At 34.1% G+C, this 21,396-nt stretch overlaps 1 pseudogene; it reads left to right on the forward strand.

The window, feature by feature from the left end:
- The first annotated feature begins 19,141 nt into the window (after positions 1–19,141).
- LOC149160798 (short-chain dehydrogenase reductase 2a pseudogene) lies at positions 19,142–20,055 on the forward strand (annotated as a pseudogene).
- The last annotated feature ends 1,341 nt before the right edge of the window (positions 20,056–21,396 follow it).

Consider the following 21,396-nt stretch of genomic DNA (forward strand, 5'->3'; position numbering starts at 1 on the left):
AATCAAGTCTTTCCTGGATCTCAAGAGTGAACAATGAATTGAAGCTTGGGGGCCATGTACCTTGAATTGAGTCATTATGCTGGGGGCATGTAAACTTAACTCAAGCATAGTTTGTCTTTGTTTCATGCTTGTGTAAAAAAGAAACTAAACTCAGGCATAGTTTTTCATTTCAAGCTTGTGTAAACATGAAACTGAATTCAAGCAGAGTTCCCCATGGTTCAAGCTTGTGTAAAAATGAACCCATGCCCAATTTACATCTCACGATTGCCTTTTTATTAGCTAATTCTTCTAGATAATCCTTGGTTGTTTCATTCCATCACCAACATATATTTGGCTGATCATATGCTTTCACTTGGTTTCTTTTCATATTCTAAGGAACCGCAACAATGAGTGGTTTTGCTAGTTAGACTCTTGACCTTTCATTGTTTGAGTAGTTCCCCCATAACCAAAACTAGTTGCTACCATTTCATACCAATCATTCCTCTAGGACGAGTCGTATTTAAGCTCTTTCCGCAACTTGAAAAAACTCAAATGAAAATATCACTGAGTATTTTTCCCTTTTTGACTCATTAAAGACAATAAAAATGGGGGGTCCGCTTTCAAGCTCTTTTTTTAATCTTTAAACACGAAAATATTGTCGATCTCTTTTCATTTTGAACTCGTTGAAGGATGCGAAACATCGTTTACCCAGTATATGTTTACCCCTTTTTCGGGTTGGGATAAACTATTTACGAAAAGGGTACTCCTTGACTGAAATGGTCAAGTGGTTCCCTAAAGTATCATTTTCTACCTTTTTGGGCTCGAGAGATATAAATGTATGAAAAAGGACCATGTGGATTTTTCTTTTCTGTGTCTTTTTCAAACTCTCTAAACATGAAAAATATTTTTAGTTTCACCTTTGTCAGACTCGTTAAAAGATTAAACAACATAGGACTCGTCACCATGAAGGACATGAGCTTCTCCTTCCTAGGGCTCATAAATCTTACTAGTTTAGAGTCATCCGAAGGATGGACTTACAATGCAAGTACATGCTATCCCCTTCAAGCTTGCGATTAAAAATAATTGGGGTACCTGCCAGAAATGGTGGGGTAAAATGGGAAATTCTATCAATTATGTTGGCAGCTCACTCTTGAACATGACACTTTCTGCTTTGTGTCGGGTTGGGATATCCTCTCTTCATCGTTGAATTTCTTGGGTTGGGACGTTCATTTTTGCCTTCCATTTGATCTATGCCACATCATCATGACCTTCGATCCTATGGATCCAAAAGTTTCCAAACTCCATAGTCATGTCGCTAATATGTTCAAGGGTTGTCCTTCTGCAATTACACTCATTCCTAATTCTCTGTATCGTCCATTATCATTGCATCCCTTTGTCTCGTGTCGATGATGTGGGATACATCATGGCCCTCCTTCGACACAGTCACTTCCTCTCAACTTTAGCTCATTATTCAGGAAGTTGGCCAAGAGAGTCCCTTCTAGTAACTTAGAGCTTGAATGCCCTAATGGAAAGTTCTTTGCACTCGACAACAAGTTCACATCATTAGCTTTCGATTGGGTGATTTCACAGGTGTTCGAATTCAGTTCCTTTATTCACATTTCGTGGATTGTGATGCTGGTACCTTGAGAAGCATCGTCATTATTGGTTGTGTCTCTCATGTTTGTTAACGGTTCACATCGTTGATTGGTAATCAAGCGGCTTTCTAGCATGTTCGACCTCATCATATCTATTCACATGTTAGAATTTGTACTTTGATTGGGTTGTGTTGGAGCGCAAGACTCTGGGCTTAGATTACAAAAGTCGAGGTGTAAGATGATGTGACATGATCATGTTGATATACATGTCCCTCTTAGATGGATGGTTGTGACCATACCATGAGTTGTTATATGTGATCCTTCTCATTATTGGATGGTTGCGCCCATGCCTTAGATCCATCTACATGATCTCTCTCTGGATCGTTGCATCCATAGCAGGATTCATGTATCATTTGTCATAGTTTTCAGTGACGTATATGTATCTATTCTTGCTTGCAGGTTTTCCAATGATGGACTCTGTTTCCCCGCATCTACTTGTAAAGCATTTCACCCCTCACTCTAGTTTGGCCTTCATGCTTTAGGGGGCATATATTACACATCATTTTGTCATTGTCCCTGTACTCCCCGTTCCTCAATCATGGAGGACCTATACAGTGAACCCTACATGCTTTCCCATCATGAAGAGACTCCCATTATGTCCCTCTTCATGAGCAGAAAATTTCCCTTTTGCATCATTTCCCAAGAATATTCCTTTTACCCTAGTTTACAAGATCGGCGCTAGTGACCCCTTTCCTCCTCGCACCGAATTTTCGAGTTTAAAACTTAGCCTAGCGTCGTATGACACGAATGAGCCTTTTATCAGTTGTGCTGATCCTCTTTTGCCAAGTTTTTTAAATATGGAGTCGAAGCTTCCAGGTCTAGAAGGTTTGTAATGGAAGTCTAGTAAATGATTGCGCTAGATAGAGCCAAGGAATTCAGTTTGGGCTCCTTTCCCCTATTAACACGGAACAAACCAAAGAGATAAGCCCTCTCCCATCATAAGAGGAACCATCTCCCCTCCATCAAAGTTATATAAACTCCTCCTTTTACAAGCTGAACTAGTCTTTTTGGAGCTTGAATAACTAGCAAGATATATATAGCTTGTAGCCTTCTAGTTTATGTTTTTGGAGGGAGAATAGACTGTTTGGTTTGGTTTGGAACTAAAGGGATGAAGCCTTAAAACTTCCATTGTTGGGGCTATTAATGAGATGCTAGAAAAGTTGTGGGAACCCAGATACATCAGAGGAGACCTGCAACATCAAGGCTTTAGTTGTAGTCTCTTTCTGAACTTATATGAATACAAATATTGATTGATTTCCTACATTAAGTGTTATCTTACATTTGATGGCTTAAGATTCCTTGACCTTTTAAGTAGGTTGAATGCAATTTGTATGTTATCACGTTTGTTGTTGTTGTTTGTTTGCTTGTTTCAAGTATTCAAAGGAAGGAAATGAAAGGTAGCTAGAGTAAGGAAGCAGGATCATCACCAAGCAAATAGTGTTCTAAGAGGTATGCCCTCTTATTTGATTCTATCCTAAGGAACTTTTAACTAGATTATTTGTTTGTGGCTAGACATGCTCTCTCGGGCTAGAGGAATTTTCTTTCTCTGCATCAAGAATTTACCTACACCACAGCTTTCACCTCAACACATAGGTAAATACCATGTTTATGCCAATACCACAGATCCTTGTACCATGGTAATATCCAAGTCAATACAATGGGTAAATACCATGGTTATGTCAATACCGCGAACACTTGTACCATGGTAATTTCCAAGTAAATATCATGGTTATATAGCATGGTTATGTCAATACGATGGACTCCTATACCTTGGTAATATCCAAAACAATACCATAGTTATGTCAATACCAAGACTATTTGCACCAAGATAATTTCACATGCGAACCTACTCCACACACATACAAATACCATGTTAATTCTAATACCAAAAATACATGTGCCACAATAATACTCTACTCATGAAATATGCAAGTTGTGCTAGGAAACCAGAGAAAATGATGAAACGAAACTGAAAACAACTCAGCTTCAAAACATCTAACATAAACCATGCCAACATAAATGAATCCATATCACATGCAACAGTAAAACATTTGCAACTAGTGGCATAAACCAACAAATCGATATGTAATAAGCCACAAATAGTAGATTGAATCTGAAACCACCTGTAACATAATCATTTGCAATACATGTCTAGGTTTACATCAATTCCATCCATCAATCACTGCAACGCAACACTTGCATCATCAATTCCAACACAATTTTGAATTGATATTTTTCCTTACAACGTAATACTACACCAACATCAAAGATAAGAGTGTTTGAAAAAATGTGTTTGAATAAGCTAAAATAGATTTAAAACCAAATAATTATATAAAATGTTTATGAAAACTATTAAATATAATAAAATAGATTGATTAAACATTTAATCATACTAATAGTTAACATGGAAATCAAGTTTATGATAGAATTCCTATCTCGTTGTTTCAAGGAGTAAATTACTAAGTTACCAAACTCAATTTATCTTTTGACAGAAATACCAAAAACTTTAACTATATAGTTGACAAACTCATAATATATTTTTTGAAGATAATAATATAAATGCATTATTAATGTAAAAATTATTCTTTAGCTTATTAAATTGGATATAATTTTTTAATATAGCTGTAAATTTATGTTAATTTTTAGATTTTCAAATGATGGAGAATCAAATCCATTGAATCAAATGAATAGTATCATTTGCAACTGATTTAGGCTAATTATACTTTCAATAAAATTCAAAAATTAAAATCTTATACGAATATACACACATGAAAATTCAACACTAAAGTGTAACAAGAGGGTTTCTAGGGCCTTTTGTTTGTTCTTCCATGGTGTGCTCTTTCTTTGAGCTAAATAGGCATCCTAGTAAGTAGGTTAGGACCCATCTCTTTAATAGTGTGAGAGTCCTTGGTGCATTTCCCTCCTTCCTGGTTTCTTTTCTGGCATGTCCCTTTGTTGACCCTCTCCTCTTCATAAAGTGTTTTTTTTTTCTTCTGTCAGATGGATAATGATCTAGAGGATTTAGTAGATTATGATGACACAGAGACCAGATTAGGAATTTCTCATAAAAGCAAGCATAACATTTATTGATTTAATTTCTCTCCAAACTTGGGTTTACAAATGAATTACATGGCTATTTATTACTCTTGAATTCCTCAAAGAGACAAACGTCTTCCTGGATATTTGGAGGAAGTTGAAAGAAATCCACTTAATTCTAGGAATCTATCCCAATTACTTAATCTCCAACAATTTCTAGAAGTCTCCACAAAATCTAGAATTTTCTAAATTAAATAAATACATAAATATAAAATAAGAGATGCTCCTACATAATAATACCAGGTAAGAAAAGATACATTCATATGCTTTGCTTCTGGAGTTCTTCAATACTAGTACCATATTTTGAAATCTTTGTTGTTGTCATCCAAGTAGCATCTTCAGCTAGTTGATTCCTCCATTTAACCAAATATTGAAATTACTCTTTATTCCTGTTCCTTTTAGCCACCATTTTATCGACGATTGATTCAATCTCTTTCGCTGGTGCTTAAGGTAATTGTTTCTCCCACTGAACTGTATCACTAATAGGTTCATCTGTAGGATCATTTACTGGTTCCTTAAAGGGATATAGATCTGAAACATTAAATATTGGTGAGATTCCAAAGCCTTTGGGTAGTTCTATTTCATAAGAATCCGAGGAAAACTTCCCCAAATTTTTGCATGGTATGATATTTTTCAGTTTTAACTTATTATATTCCCATTTAGGAAACCTTCCTTTTCGAAGATGTGCCATAACCAAGTCTCCAACATTAAAATCCGATTACCTTCGTTTGGAATCTACTCTTCATTTATACCTGTTGTTTCTTTCTTCTAATTTCTACTTGACTTAGTCCTGCATTTCCTGCATACTAGCTACAAAATCTTCGCCATCTACACTTCTAAATTCTTGTTTTCCAAGGTTCCTTAACTCATAAATTCCTCTTGTATACATCCCATAAAATAATTGGAATGGACTTAATCTTGTGCTTTTGTTAGGTGAGTCATTATATGCAAATTATGCACAAGAAAGTACCTAATCTGATTGTTTGGTATGTTCACTTACCAAACTCCTCAAGATATTTCCAAGACTTATATTTACCACCTCTATCTGACCATCAGTTTGGGGATGATATGCTGAACTAAAGTTGATGTCGGTTCCTAACTTTTTCCAATAAAGTTCCCAAAAATGACCCACAAACCTGGTGTCTCTGTTAGAAACAATACTTGTAGTTAATCCATGCAATGTAACTATTTCTTTGAAGAATAAGTTTATTATGTTAGTTGCATCATTTGTATTTTTACAGGCTATAAAGTGTGCCATTTCTTAGAATCGATCAACAACAAAAAATATTTAGTCACTTCCTCTTTGTATTTCGGGCGATTCTAGTATAAAATCCGTGCTTATAGAATCCGATGGTCGATTTGGTATTGGTAAGGGTTAAGACAATCAAGTGTTATGACTTATTCCTTTTGCATGTTGACATATCCTGCATCTTTCAACAAATATTCTTACATCTTCTTGCATGTGAGGCCAATAATAGAATGCTTGTAATTGTGTTAGAGTTTTATCTTGGCCAAAATGGCCTTCTAAACCTCCAATACATTTTTATTTTAATAGATTTTCTCTCATCGAACATCTTAGAATGCATAATTGTCTTCCTTTGAACATAAATCCCTCCTGTTATCATGTAATCTAACCATGGAGTTCTATTTCTACTTACAACATTTTCACAAGTTGCATAATCTTCTTTGAAATCTAGATCATCTTTATACATATCTTTTAGCTCATCAAATCCTAAGAAATTCACTTGGAAATATTGCAAAAATAAATTGATCGTGCTTAATGCATCTATTACTTTATTTGACTGCCCACTTTTATGCTTAATAACAAATGTAAAACGTTGTAAGACTTCAATCCATTTAACATGTCTTTGGCTCAATTTTGTTTGATTATTGATGTATTGTAAAGCATGATTATCCGTGTAAAGGATGAACTCTTTTGGCATAATATAATGTCTCCATTTTTTTAAAGTTTGTAAGATGGCATAGAATTGTTTATCATAAGAAGAGTATTTTTTCTTGGCTTCATTGAATTTGTCACTATAGTAGGCGACTAGTCATCCCTCTTGACTTAGAACCACTCCCATTGCAGTTCCACTAGCCTCGGTCTCAACTTGGAGCAACTTGGTGAAATATAGAAATGCTAAAATAGTTTTTTTTGTAACTTTTTTCTTTAATAGTTGGAAAGTTTTATTAGTTGTTTATGTCCAATAGAACGGTTAATTTCTTTCTTTAATAGTTTCTATAATTGGAGCACATATACCACTAAAATTCGAAATTAATTTTCTGTAAGAACTTTCCAATCCATGAAAACTTCTTACCTCCGAAACTCTTCTTGGGGTTGGCCAATTGATTATGGCCTTCACTTTCTTCTAATCAATCTTTAATCCTTCCTTTAAAATAGCAAAACCCAAATACAATAATTATGTGTTCATGAAACTACACTTCTTAAATTGATTAGCGATATTTCTTGTTGTAACTTCTTCAAAACCATCTTAAGATGTCTTATTTTATCTTCGTTTGATTGACTATAAATTAAGATATCATCAAGATAAACTATAACAATTTTTCCAATGAATTATTTTAAGACTTCATTCATTAACTCATAAAGGTATTGGGAGCATTGGTAAGTTCGAAGGGCATTACCAACCATTCATATAAGCCATTATTAGTTTTGAGTTGTTTTCCATTCATCACCTTCTCTGATTATGATATGATGATATCCACTTTTTAAATCTATTTTAGAAAAATATGTAGCACCAATTAGACAGTATATAAGATCATTAATACGAGGTAATGGAAATCTATACCTGATTGTGATTTTGTTGTTTACTTGAGAATCTGTACACAATCTCCATCTACCATCCTTCTTTGGAGTTAACACTGTTGGAACAACACATGGACTTAAGCTTTCTTGGATGATACACTTATCCAACAATTCTTTCACTTTATTTTTAATCTCTTCATTCTCCTTTGGAGTCATTCTATAGGTTTCTTTGTTTGGAAGACTGGCACCTGGAATGAGATCAATATGATGGTTGATACTTCTAATGGGAGGAAACTTATTAGGAAAGTCATCCACTAGAATATCAATGAATTCATTCAACATATATTTAAGTTCTCCTAGAAGGTCATTCAGATTTGTGCTTATGACAACTACCTTTGGCTTATCAATCAAAGCAAAATTTATCTCCTCATGCTTGATTTCTTGAAGGAAATATTTTCCACTAAGTAACATTACCTTGGATTGGTCTTCTTCTGGTTCTTTTTCATTCTTTAAAGGAAAGAGTACATGTTTTTCTCCATCCTTTTCAAAAGTATAGGTGTTGTTCCTTCCATCGCATATTAATTTTCTGTCATATTGCCATGGTCTTCCAAGGAAAATATGACACACATCCATAGGCATAACATCACAAAGAACTTTATCTTTATAGCATCCTGTCTGAAACTCCACTTCACTTTTTTCATTAACTAGTATATGATGTCCCTTTTGCAACCATGAGACTTTGTAAAAAGTAGGATGTTTAGTTTTCCTTAACTTTAACTTTTCTACCATTTTTGTAGATACTAGATTATCAGTACCCCCACTATCAATAATGACTTTACAACATTTTCCTCCTGATTTAGAGACAATTTTGAACCATTTTTCCTTTGTGTAAGTTCCTTTACTTCTTTAGGATACTTTAATAAAGTTATTCTCATCATTAAGGATTCACCAGTTTCAGGTGCATTTTCATGTGTAGAGGATTGTACACTTTTTGTATCAGTTTGTGCCATATGTACACTACTCTAAATAGAAGATCGTTCTGGAAATTCATTACATTTAGGACCAACTTTATTACATGTATAAAATCTTACCACAAAATATTGACCTCTACCTCTTTGATATGGTCTTCATCCTCTGAAATCTCCTCTTGATGATGATTCTTCCTGATGTGAACTACTTCCTCCTTCTTTTTGAATGGGAAATATTCCACTTGAATAACTTGATTGTTCTCTGCTCCTTATAGTTTTTCCTCCTCTTCCTCTTTGACTCTACTTCCTTGCCAATTTTTCTTCTATCTTGAGGGCTATCTCATAGACTTCTTCAACAATTTTTAGAGAAAAAATATCCAATTCATCTTGTATTTCAAATCTTAGGCCATTAATATATCCAACTAAATTTTCATTATCTACTTCCGCATGGCTAGACCTTATACTTAATTTATAAAATTATTTTACAGACATGAATTTCTGCTTAAGATTTTACATTTATTGAAAAATATTTAACTAATAGTCTCGAGGAAGAAATTTACCTTTGAACTTGGCTACCATCTGATTCCAACTAGTGATCTTCCCTTTTCCTTTATTTCTTCGCCCATCTTGCACACTATCCCACCATAATGCAACATGTCCTTTTAATCTAGTCACCGTGAACTTAACTTTCTTCTCTTCATCTACATTTTCATAGTGGAAATATTTATCCATGGCACTGATCCAGTTGATCAATTCTTTAGGATTTAAGTTTCCCTCATACATAGGCACTTCCAATCGCAGCTTGTTGCCTATCCCTGTGATCATCTTGACCATTTTCTCTTCTGGAGTTTCTTCTTCACCTTCTTCTTATGAGGTTTATTCTGCTTTGTTGATATCGACAATTTCCATGTCTCTTCTATGTGTTGTCTCCAATGCATCTAATCGCGTTCGAATATGTCTTACCTCATCAAGTAAGACATGGTTGGCAGTTTGTATTCCCAACCAATTCTAGCTCCCCTGGCTCCTCTAGCTCTATGCATCATTTTTACACAAATTTATAAATAATCACTCTCATTTATGATAGCTTCAACCTTTTAAATCTTTTACAAATTCCTTGAATCTTATATTCAAAGCAAAATATGAAATAACACATACCTTGATTAGGGCTCCTCCAATGTAGCAATAGTAAATTGAAGCACACATTCTAGCATCAATTAAATGTGGAATACAATAATAATTGTACCAATATTACCAATCGACTCTTAACCATAGGCATCCCACTCATTATATTTCTTCTCCACTTTAAATCAATTTCACCTAAAAAATGTCATTTTTTAAAACTTTTAAAGTCAAATAATATATTTAATTCATATATTTTGATGTTGATAAGAGAGCCTCTTTATCCACTAACTTAATGGATACAATATTTACCATTCATGAATATTTAACATTCATGATTTCGATTCAACCTTTTTTTCTAAGGAAGAGCAGTTTGGAGAACTTATTAAAGGATAAAAATATAGTGAGCTTGGTTTTTATTTGGAGACAAGACTTCACATACATGATCAATGTTGGTTACAAGCATTACACATTATAGGAAATGAACTCAATCATACCAGGCTCGAACCATCCATTCAGAAATATTGCTTCCTTATTTCTTGATTCAACGATCAATCGAGGAACCTCTCACACAAATTAGCTCTTAGGCAAACACCAGACTTAATTTTGCACGTAGTTTCCCACACAATCTTCAATCACACAATCTCCATGCAGTCTACAGTCTCCACATAATCTCCAATCACACAGAATGTATTCTTTATTATCACCTCAAAGTATTAATGGGAAGATACGTAGAACAATTCTCACAGGCCCAATGCTTCCACTCTTACAAATTTCAATGGATTCATCGCCCAACTCTGCTCTGATACCAAAATTGACGCAGAGACTAGATTAGGAATTTCTCATAAAATAAAACATAACATTTATTAATTTAATTTCTCTCCAAACTTGGGTTTACAAATGAATTACATGGCTATTTATTCTGGAGGACGAAATCTCTCGAATTCTTCAAAGAGAAAAACTCCTTCCTGGATATTTGGAGGAAGTTAAGAGAAATCCTCTCAATTCTTGGAATCTATCATAACTACTTAATCTGTAGATATTTCTAGAAGTCTCCACAAAATCTAGAATTTTATAAATTAAATAAATACATAAATATAAAATAAGATATGCTCCTGCATCATATGAGCACAATTTTTTTTGTGGCCATATTTTTTGGTGGAAGAATGAATACATGCCCCATTTGTCTCTAGTGCTGGATTTCATCCGAAATGGATTTTCAATCCCTTATATCTCATTTTATATTGTGATAAGTTGTGTTTTTGCATGACAATGGCTTGGGTTTTTATGTCTCTTTCCCTGTGTCCCCGTTCCCTTTCATTTCTTCCCGTATTTCCCCTTCTTCCCTATCTTCCCCTAGTTCAAACATATATGTTCCTCCCCATTCCTATGATCCCTTTCCACCCTCTATAACATTTTTCTCTATTTTGTTGCATATAAGGGGTTAATTCATACATAAGAGAAGTGATGAAATGTTCCTCACCATGGGAAACTATACTTAAATGACCAAGGTTATGGATTTCAAGGGAAAAACATTGGCTGTAATATTGAGGTAGAGTCATTGTGAGTGATGTCTTTGTGGAATTTCGTATTCTCGGCATGGAAACTACTCTCAGGGTATGTCCCTACTTTCTATGTCTTGGAGAGAGATTCTATCACCTTTGATCTCGTTAGTGAGCCTGTGGAAGATCTTAGGGTCTAGGAAATTCTTCCTGGCCTACCTCTCCATTTCTGGAGTTTGGATTTTTTTAAATCTATGGGGGATAAAATAGGTTCTTTTAGGATGTGGAAGAAGGTTCACTCGAGAAGGAGGGTTGTCATATGGATTGGATTCAACTGGATATTTGTATGAAAGGAAGTTTAGTCATAGAAATGGAAATCCCCATGGATGGTGTCATGTTGGTTCAAAAAGTGGATTATTCGAAACTCCCTTTGAGTTGTCACTAGTGTCATGAGGTAAGGAAGATACAAAAAAAAAAATTCCCTAGCCATGGCCTGCTTGGGTCAACTTGATCCCTCCTTCAGCATCATATGGAAGCTTTGGGTATTGTTTCTTCATGCTTTGATTTGAGGTTTAGTGCATGGGCTCGAACTCACGAGTCCCTTAATAGCTAATGAGTGCAAGAAATGACCTTTAATTTACTAACGTTTCTTCCCTTACCTCTTCTTCTTCTAGTATTCCTAATTAATTTTCTTTGGCACATTTTACCCCTTCATTCATTCATCCTTGATTCATGCCCAGTATAGTAGTTTCCTCCCCTCAAAGAGGAAAGGCTATGGTGTTTATGGCCGCTACTGATCCTGCTCAAGTTCCCCCTCATATTTTTCTTTCCACTCCTGTAGCTCTCTTTCCTCTCAATATGAGAAAAGGTGTTATTCTCTACACCTTGAGAGGAATCTTAAGGATATCCCTCCCTCAAGTGGTGGCCTTGAATTAGAGCACCAAAATCAAACCTAGTATGAAGGAAATGAAACTTGTATAAGGCTCACGAGAAAGCAAAGACTATAATAAAGAAAGGAAGAAAACCCTCCCTAGATAGGTTCCTTAGATAATCCATAAATATTTACCTTGGGGCCTCATGAACTTCCTATCCTTTAATGCTAGGGGCATTAGGATTGACTGTAAAAAAAATCACCCTCAAAATACAAGTTGGAGTCCAAAATATTAGACATAATTATGATGTGAGAGGCTATGTGTTCATTCCTTAAAGAGTGAAACACTATTATGGGTATGTTAAAGAATTGGTCATTCTTCCATGTTGACTTGGATGGTTTCTTTAGAGGGTTCATCACAAGTTAAAGCCCCGATTGCAAGGCCCTCTCTTCTTCTTCTTCTTTTCCATCTACTATTTTTTTAGGATGTATTTCAAAGATATTCAATTTCATATTTATCTTTAAATATATATGGCCCTTATGTTGACTAGGAATTATATTTGGAATATTTAAACAGTACAAGACCCTTCACAGATCCACACTCTATTGTTGGAGGTGATTTGAATTTTGCATTGGGTCTTTGGAAATTTTGGAGACCTAACCCCTACCTAGACCCTCTCCATTAGTTCTTCTCTGATTTTCATATTAGAAATCATCTAATGGATTCAGAGTTTGTCAACATTTCTCATATGTGGATGGATGGATGATCACCTGGAATAAAATTATCCAAGCTACTAGATAGATTCCTAGTTTCAGTGCTACTTTCCTCCTGAGGTTTTTCTTTCAAATCCTCGATAGAATTTCGTGGGGTTTCAAGTCATAAGGTTATTCTTCTATAATTTTCATTGAAAGATGATACTAAAGATATATCCTTTCATTTCAATCCATCACGGCTAGATGTGGAAAAGTATCAGTCCTTGGTAGAGTCATTTAAGATCCTTTGCTTCTTCTTCCTTTATGGACCAATCTAAAAAAAATACCTTCTACCTAAGAAGCTTCAAGGTCTTGGGAAAAGGAATATTATGCAAAATGGAAGGAAAGGTTCTTCGAAGTTGAAGAATTGATTATTGATCCCTTCTCTTGATTAGACTCAAATTCTATCTTGGTTGAGCATTTAGATTATATAAAAACCCTAGACATAGAAAGGAAAGCCTTACTCTAAAGGAATAATAACATTGGTGTCTGAAAATTAGGGCCAATTGGCTCTCGTCGGGTGACAGTAATTCACAATTCTTTCATCAATATGCCAATGAGAGGAAGCAAGTCAACTTTACTTAGGGTATCATTGATTCTAGTGAATCCTCTCTTCACTCTTTTGTGGAAAAGGTGGAGGAGGAGGTACATCTTTTCTAGAATATCTTTAAGGCCTCTCAAGGCATTTTTCAAGGCATTCTACAAGTGTTGACAAAATTTCCATAGGTTACTTTTGAATAAATGAAAGCCTTCTTTCTTGAGGAAGTTTTATATCAAGAAATATTGGTTGCTCTTCATTCTATGCAAAAGTTGAAGAGCCTTGTACCAGCATATTTTTGGTTGAATTTTATTTTAGTTTCTTCGAGTTGATCAAATATGATTTGCTAAAAACTATAGAGAATCTAAATCCATAGGCAAGATCTTGGTTTCCTTTAATTCAACATTTTTATATCTTATTCCTAAATCACAAGATGGTACCTCCTTTGCGAATTTTATGCCTATTGCTTGTTGCAACCTCAATTATAAATTGATATATAATAGTATGACTATGAGAATTAAGCATTCTTTTAGTTGCTATATTTCTAATGAACATTTAGGTTCATACATCATAGGAACATCCATGTTGTTGATTTTTGTGTAGCAACGAGAGGTATTCTCACATGACAATAGGCCTCCTAAGTCGGCCTAGAAAAATTATGGAAATCAAAATAAAACAATTTTTTGTTTTTGAGATTTGTGTAGGCTCAAAAGGGACAAGTTGGCCCCACCATGAAAAGGTGTGCCCCTTGGGGTAAATACACCCATTCAACTTATATATACACACATGATGTGACACTTCATTTAACTCACTCGCTCATCATCTCTCTTATATAAGACACTCATGAGAGTAGAAAAAGGATGAAATGGCTAAACTTTGGATTTGGTTTTGACACATATTTCTAGACAATTTATTGTAAACCTTTTTAAAGAATAATTTCTCCTATAAGAATAGTTGTTGGGTTTTCTCCCAATTTTGGGTTTCCTAAGGAAAAATTTGTTGTCTTTATTGTGCATGGTTGTTTCTTTATGATCTTTATTGTTTCTATTCTTTTCATTGCTTTCCTATTGATATTTTTTTGTATAATTGTTGAATAATATATGTGACACAAGATAACCTTAATAAATTTAAAGTGGAAATTATGGAAACAACATTAGTAATTTTCAGGAAATAGATTCAAGTGAAATGTTGCAAGGAATTTCATTAAGGAGATATGAGGGTTGAATAACTGGTAATGTTTGTAATAAGGCAAGAAGTCATAGATTTCTAACTTACAAAAATCATATGATATACATATTAGGGAAAAGCATAAGATATATATATATATAATATATATGATATACACTTCTTCTGACCCATGGCCTACTAGTGAAGTCACACTATGACCATATTGTGTTATTGTTAACTCAGTTGGTGCTTCATATTTTACACTATTGTAATAGTGTTAACTAAGTTGTTGCTTCATACTCTATGGCAATAGATTGTTAAGCCAATCAAATACATGTAAAACACATAAACAAACAAATACATATTGCTAAGGCAACCGAATGCATGCAATGCGAAACACATAAATAAACAAATACATAAAATTTGAAACAAACATATACACGTAAACAAATGACAAAAATGTATAAAATAACCATTAAAATATTATTTGGCTGGAAACACATTAAAAATAAATACTTTGAAAACAAAAAACCAAGATAAAAAATAAAATAAATAAAAAATTAAATTAAATTAAAATATACTTGTCAATCCTGTGTATCTCTCTTTTTTGTAAGATACTCAAATGACTCTCTTCTATATTTTTTTTTGTTTAAATGTTTTTCTCATTCTGCAAGATGTTAAAATGGCTCTCTTTTGTTTAAATGTTTTTCTCATTCTGCAAGATGTTTAAATGGCTCTTTTATATTTTCCCTTTTTAATAGATGCTCAGATGAATTCATAAACTTTAATCTACGTATTTATATGCTTTCTTTTATAATTATTTTTTCCCACAATTTTATTTACTAACAAACATTTTTTAAAAAGTAATGAAATTATACGTATCCAACTACTTAAAATTTTAATTTTGAAACTTTATCATCTCAATTCAATAAGAGAATTTGGAAGTAAAGATAAACCTAAAAGGAAAAAAGGTACTTCACCGACACCGCCATATAAACTGTTAAATATGTATTTACCGAAATTTGAAAGTGCGTATTCCATTTATTTCTCATATTGTTTATTATTCATTGAAATTTTCTGCTGGCTGGTAGTGTTTGACAATGTATTAGCTTTTTCAAAGGCCTCACTTCCCATTCTGGTTTGTATTTTGTAGTATCTTCTGGCGGTTATCGGGATGAAGAATACCGTAATTAACAAAATTCAAAGAAAGTTATAGCTTAAGTTACGATTCTGTGTCAGCACTTCCTTCATGCGCTTCGATTAAATTAGAGCTTAAATCCTCACTATTTTCTTCGACTATCATCTTCATCTGCTTAAACATGATTAAACACTAAATAAGAAGCTGCGATTTTTTTTATATTCCATTATAACTCGCAACTAAATATATGGTCATCGATACTTGCCAAAGTATTGTCTGAGTTGATGCCTAAGTTTTTAATAAAGGGTTTTTCTTTTAAACGCATTCGGTTTGAAAAAATTGATTGGAGAAAAGTCAAGTTCATAGCTTATTATGATCCATTACTTGAAGTTTACGGCTCATTATTTCACTCGCTGTCATTGAAATAAATATTTGCGATATCGTTTATGGTTCATTATTACCTGCATGACAATATCGTGGAAAGGTAATATAGAATATTTAAAGGATTACAGAAAAAAAAATAGCGAAGAGTTATGGGAGATTTTAAAAAAGGGAAAGTGTTTGTTTTGGCAGATATTTATAAAGGGATTTTTTTATTAAAAGGAGTTCGTAAAGGTTTTTAAAACTTTTGAAAATAAAGGTTTGGGGAGAGGTGGTGTTTTAAATATTATTTGTATTCGGAGATACGTGTTTTTTTCCATGTTGAAAGTATTTTGAGGGTTTATTATAAGGAAGAATTTAGTATTTTTTTTGCGGTTGTGGGAGATTTTTTTAGAAAGTGACTTTAGGTTTTGCAAAAGTTTATTCGTTTTCAAGTTTTGGTGTTTTATCACGCATGATAATGTTTTCTGTTTGGAAAATTTCTGTGTGTATATAAATCTACATAAAGATTGTCCCTACCGAGGGCATATTAAAAAATATATTTTTTTCGGCGAGGGCATATTAAAAAATATATTTTTTTCGGCCGTGATATGGAGAGAAGCGTTATGCAATAAGGAAAAAAATCATAAGATGGAAGAAAGACAACAATTATGGATCGGAAAATACAACTCAAACAGGCCAACAAAATCAATCGAAAAGAAGAGGTAGTGACCGTTTCCATGTTTAGAGAGGTTGACGTTAGCCGAGGAACCAAGAAGTCTAACAGAAGACGGAAGAGAAATCAAGGTTGATTCATGTAGCTTGGATCTGCTACCACATCCTATGTTTACTAATAAACATTTTTTATTTTTGGGTTGTCAAAATGTAACTTTTCCTCGACATAAAGAGTTAATTGAGTATTGGTCTAATAACCCATATGATGAGGTATGTGATACTTTAGTATTGTATTTTATGAAACAAACATTGGAAGTTTTTGTGCAATGTAGCAAAAGCTACATCTTCCCAAGAAACATGGAAGATCATGGAAGAAGAACTTAGTACAAAGGAACTGACATGTAGCAACAAGTTCTGTCACAATCTGTTGAAGAATCAATAGAGAAGTTAGCTACAGATTTGAGAGTAGATGAGAAAGAATCTAAGAGGACAACATAGCGTGGATAATTCCACTCGAAAGTGGATGATGGTCATGAAGACTATAAAAGTGAAACCATTATGTAGACATGCATGTGGATGAAGAAGATGCAGCAAAGATTGTAGAGAGAGAAGTTGAAGCCTCTGTGTGTGAAGTAGAGTAAGAGCATATAAATTCTCTTGAACTCCATTGTAATGTGGACGGTGAAGATGATAGTGCATCCCACGATGATGAGACACACATGGATGATGATTACAAAGTGAGATGTGAATTGGTGAATCTAGTTGTAGCTGATGAATCTAGCAAGTTGAAAATGTTAATGAGCACATGAATGCTCAAATATCCCACCATAGGGTGGATGAACATTATGTTAATGATGCTTGTGGTATATTTTTTGAAATAGCGATTGATCGTGGCAATATGGAAAGTGTCTTTTTTGATGAAGAATTGAATGTTGAATTTGTCACTGTAGCAACAATTTATGAAATAGTTAGAACTACTCATGAAGCACTACGTGAACTAGTAGCAGTTGATAATGAAGGAGAGGATAAAGTGATTTAAGGGTTTTTGAAGATAATATCCACTCACAACATAACATTGGGAGATAACTTCCATGCAGTGGAAGAGAAGGCAAAGAATGAAGAGAAAGCGAAGGAATCTCTCATTATAGATGTTTTTAACATTGTTTCAAAATAGTATGAGAGCTAAAGTTGAAAACAAAGTTATTGATAAGTTTCATGTGAATTTGTGGCTCATTGAAGAATGGATTGAGAAGTCAATTGATCAAATTGATGAGAGTCTTCATGCAACAACCCGAATAAAAGAATTAAATGAAATGGTGAACGAGAAAAATGAGAGTGATTATGTTTTTACATGTAAGCCTAATGATGATCTTCAGTGTGCAAATTATAGGCAAAGTGCAATGATGAAAGTGAAGAGAAAGACATGAAAAAATGTAGAAAAGAAGAAGAAAATGTTGAAGAAATCTTTCAATTTTGGGGTTTTGAAGAAATTAAATTTTACTACGAGTTAATATTATGGCAACAGTTGAGTTGTATGATAATGATAACTTGAATTTTTGCTATAAGCTTGATGACAGTGTGCATAAATGACAACAATCCATGAGTGAAAGAATAAGTGAAAGAATTGTTGAAGACAAAGTAGTAAAAGACAAACTCATATTGCTTTTCTGAACAAATACAAGAGAAGAAAAAGGAAAATTGCACCAGAAACAAGTGAAGAAATATGCAACTTAAAACAAGAAAGTGTAATACATAATGATGAAGTAGTTTCCAAGGTATAGAGTTTGGAAAAAGAATGAAAAAGAAAAAGAAAAATCAACATTTAAATTTTTTTTGAGCTATTGTAAGGCTAGCTTAGACATAGTCCAATAAGCATGTTTAAGTCATGTTGAGCCATATGGCGGTAATTATGAGGTGTGAGTTAGTTTGAGTAAGTGTGAATTAGTTTGACTTCAGTCTAAATTTGGAAAAGCCAAATTTAATATGATTTTACATGAACAAGTTATTAGGAGTTGAGTCTATTCTAGTTGCAGTATGTAAGATTTTATATTTAGTAAGTGATGACTTTATATACTTGTGGTTGAGTCATTGTGAGATGTATGAAGCCAAAAAAAAATAAATTTAGTAAAGGATGGCTTTCTATACTTGTAGTTGGGTCATTGTGAGATGTATGAAGCTAAATGAGCCGCACCTTGGTAATTGTGTACATAAAAGAGTAATGAATAAAAGTATTTTTGTGTAAATTTGTGTGTTTTCATGCTGTGCCTTTCCATCCATCATTAATCACTCTTTCTCAACTCTTTAAAGATAGCTGAGCTTTTGCAATCCCAGCAGCAGTTGAATTAGCGTGGATGATATTTTGGTAGAGAATATTTGTGTTCTATTCCTTGTACTGTTTTGATACCCCTGAGCTTAAATCCATCGTTGATTCTCCGAATATTTGGGAATTGGAGGCGCGGTTAAAAAATTGACCATGTCCATGTCTATCGGATTCCTGAATATTCGGAAAATCAGCAATTGACTTAAGAATGGCCTTTTCACACAGGATTTGTGATCATGATAAATGGGCATCCAGATAATCGTGTGCTGGAGGTTAATGAGACCTTCGAAAGATTTATGATGGGTTTCAGACACGAATCCTTGTACTAACCGGCTTGGTCTTAAGAAGGAAAGGTAGCAATTATTAGAGGGGGTGCTAGAGGAATCGGTGAAGTTGCCATTCGGCTTTTTGCAAAACATGGTGCAAAAGTTATAATAGCCGACATCGATGACACTGCAGGCGAGGAACTCTCCACCTCTTGGGCTCCTGCTGCGACATATGTGCGTTGCCATGTGAGCACGTTGCCATGTGAGCAGAGAAGAGGACGTGGGCAAGCTGGTCAACGTAACAGTTGCCAAATTTGGGAAACTGAATATCATATACAACAACTCACGAATCCTTAGGGAGCAGAGGGAGCGCAATGGAATTTGATGGAGAGGAATTTGATAGAATAATGAATGTCAATGTGAAAGGAGTTGGGCTTGGAATGAAACATGCAGCACGAGTCATGGTCCCTGAAGAAATGGGTGCAAGTGTGAGTGTTCTGGGAGGATGTGGGCCTCATGCATACACGGCATCTAACCATGCCATCATTGATTTAACAAAGAATGGTGCATGTTAACTAGGAAAGTATGGGATTAGGGTAAATTCGATCTCTCCTTTTAAAGTTGCAACATCCATGTTGATAAATGCTCGGAAAGAATCCGATGTAGAAAATACAGCTATTTTTGAGGGGGATCCCGAAGAGCGAAAGTATAAAATGGAAGAGCTAGTTAGAAGCCTGGCAAATTTAAAGGGCGTAACTCTTCGAGCCGAAGACATAGCAGAAGCCGCCTTGTATCTTGCCAGCGATGAGTCACGATATGTCTGTGGCCATAATTCAGTTGTGGATGGAGGTGTTACAAATGTAAATAACTGTCTTCGTCTGTGATCTGTTTCCAAACAATTTGCAGCCTCGTTTCACGCATTTTGATTTCACAAATATTGACTAATGAAAGGACTCTGGACCCGACAAGGAATCATACTGATTGATTTTCTACACAATAATTACTTTATATGGAAGTTACCTCGAAAGTGCTTATTAATTCAAAGGAAAGTTGACTGAAAAGAACCTTATCTTCCATTCTTTACTAACTGAATTTCGAATTTTAAATATCAGGCAAAGTTTGCTTTATAGATTTAATCATAACCGAAGAAGCTTTCCTAATCGGGAAGAATCTTAACGCCTCTTTGGATGGCGAACAGGAACCGCCTTCAAAAACCCAATAAAAATTACAAATGTGCTTTGCAATATACAAAGTACAAGCATTGGGTGTCGGCAAAAGATCCATGTAACATATGTCGAGAATGGGCTTTGGGATTTTGACGTAACGAGAGTCCTGCACCGTTACCAAGTTCGAATCTGAATTCGGATTTAAATGGGATAAGATACCATACCAAAAAAATGGATAGTACACATTTTAAAGATTTTAATATATATATTTTATTTTTTAACAATAAAATATTATAATTATTTTTTTTAATTTATTTTCAATTTTGAATATTTTCTAATAACTTTACAATATAACAAATTTAAAAATGCAAATTAGACATATTTTTTCCTGGAGAACTTATCTCTATTTATTATTTAATCAATAAATAGATATTTAAAAAATCACCATTCTAAACTTATTTATGTAGTATTTGCCAAAATAGAAATATATTTAAAAAATTATTAATAATCTACTTTCAACTATTCTTTATTTTTCTTGTTTTCTTAACTTTCCTACTTTCCAAAACAAGAGTGAATTTAAAAAATACAAATATCTCAATTTCACAATTATTTCTATTTTCCTTTCTTTTCTATGTAACTTTTCTAAATAAGCACCCTTATCATTATCTACATGTGTTAAGGCTTTAGCATTATATGCCCACAAATCCTTATCAAGGCGATGCAAGTATATTTATGGATTTCATCTTGTGATCAGAAAATCGAAGCAAACAACCATCAATAGGACTCATTGGGTTGGCGAGGGAAGGACGATGCAATTATATTTATCGGTTTCATCTTCTGATCAGAAAATCGAAGCAAACAACCATCAAAATGAATCATTGCATTGGCGAGAGAACGCACTTCAAGCCAAACGCAATTCAAGCCCAATTTCTACCTCTAATGGCACACTCCACCATCACAAGATCTAGAATCATATCCAGCGACATAGCCAACAACATAACGAGTAACAAGGTAAGCAACATAACCAACCAAATGGTCAAATCTTGATAGTAGGTAAGA

This window comes from Pinus tabuliformis, chromosome 5_2 (assembly GCF_031772625.1).
Source record: "Pinus tabuliformis cultivar Carrire ecotype Pingquan chromosome 5_2, CPIR1, whole genome shotgun sequence".
Lineage (NCBI taxonomy): Eukaryota > Viridiplantae > Streptophyta > Pinopsida > Pinales > Pinaceae > Pinus > Pinus tabuliformis.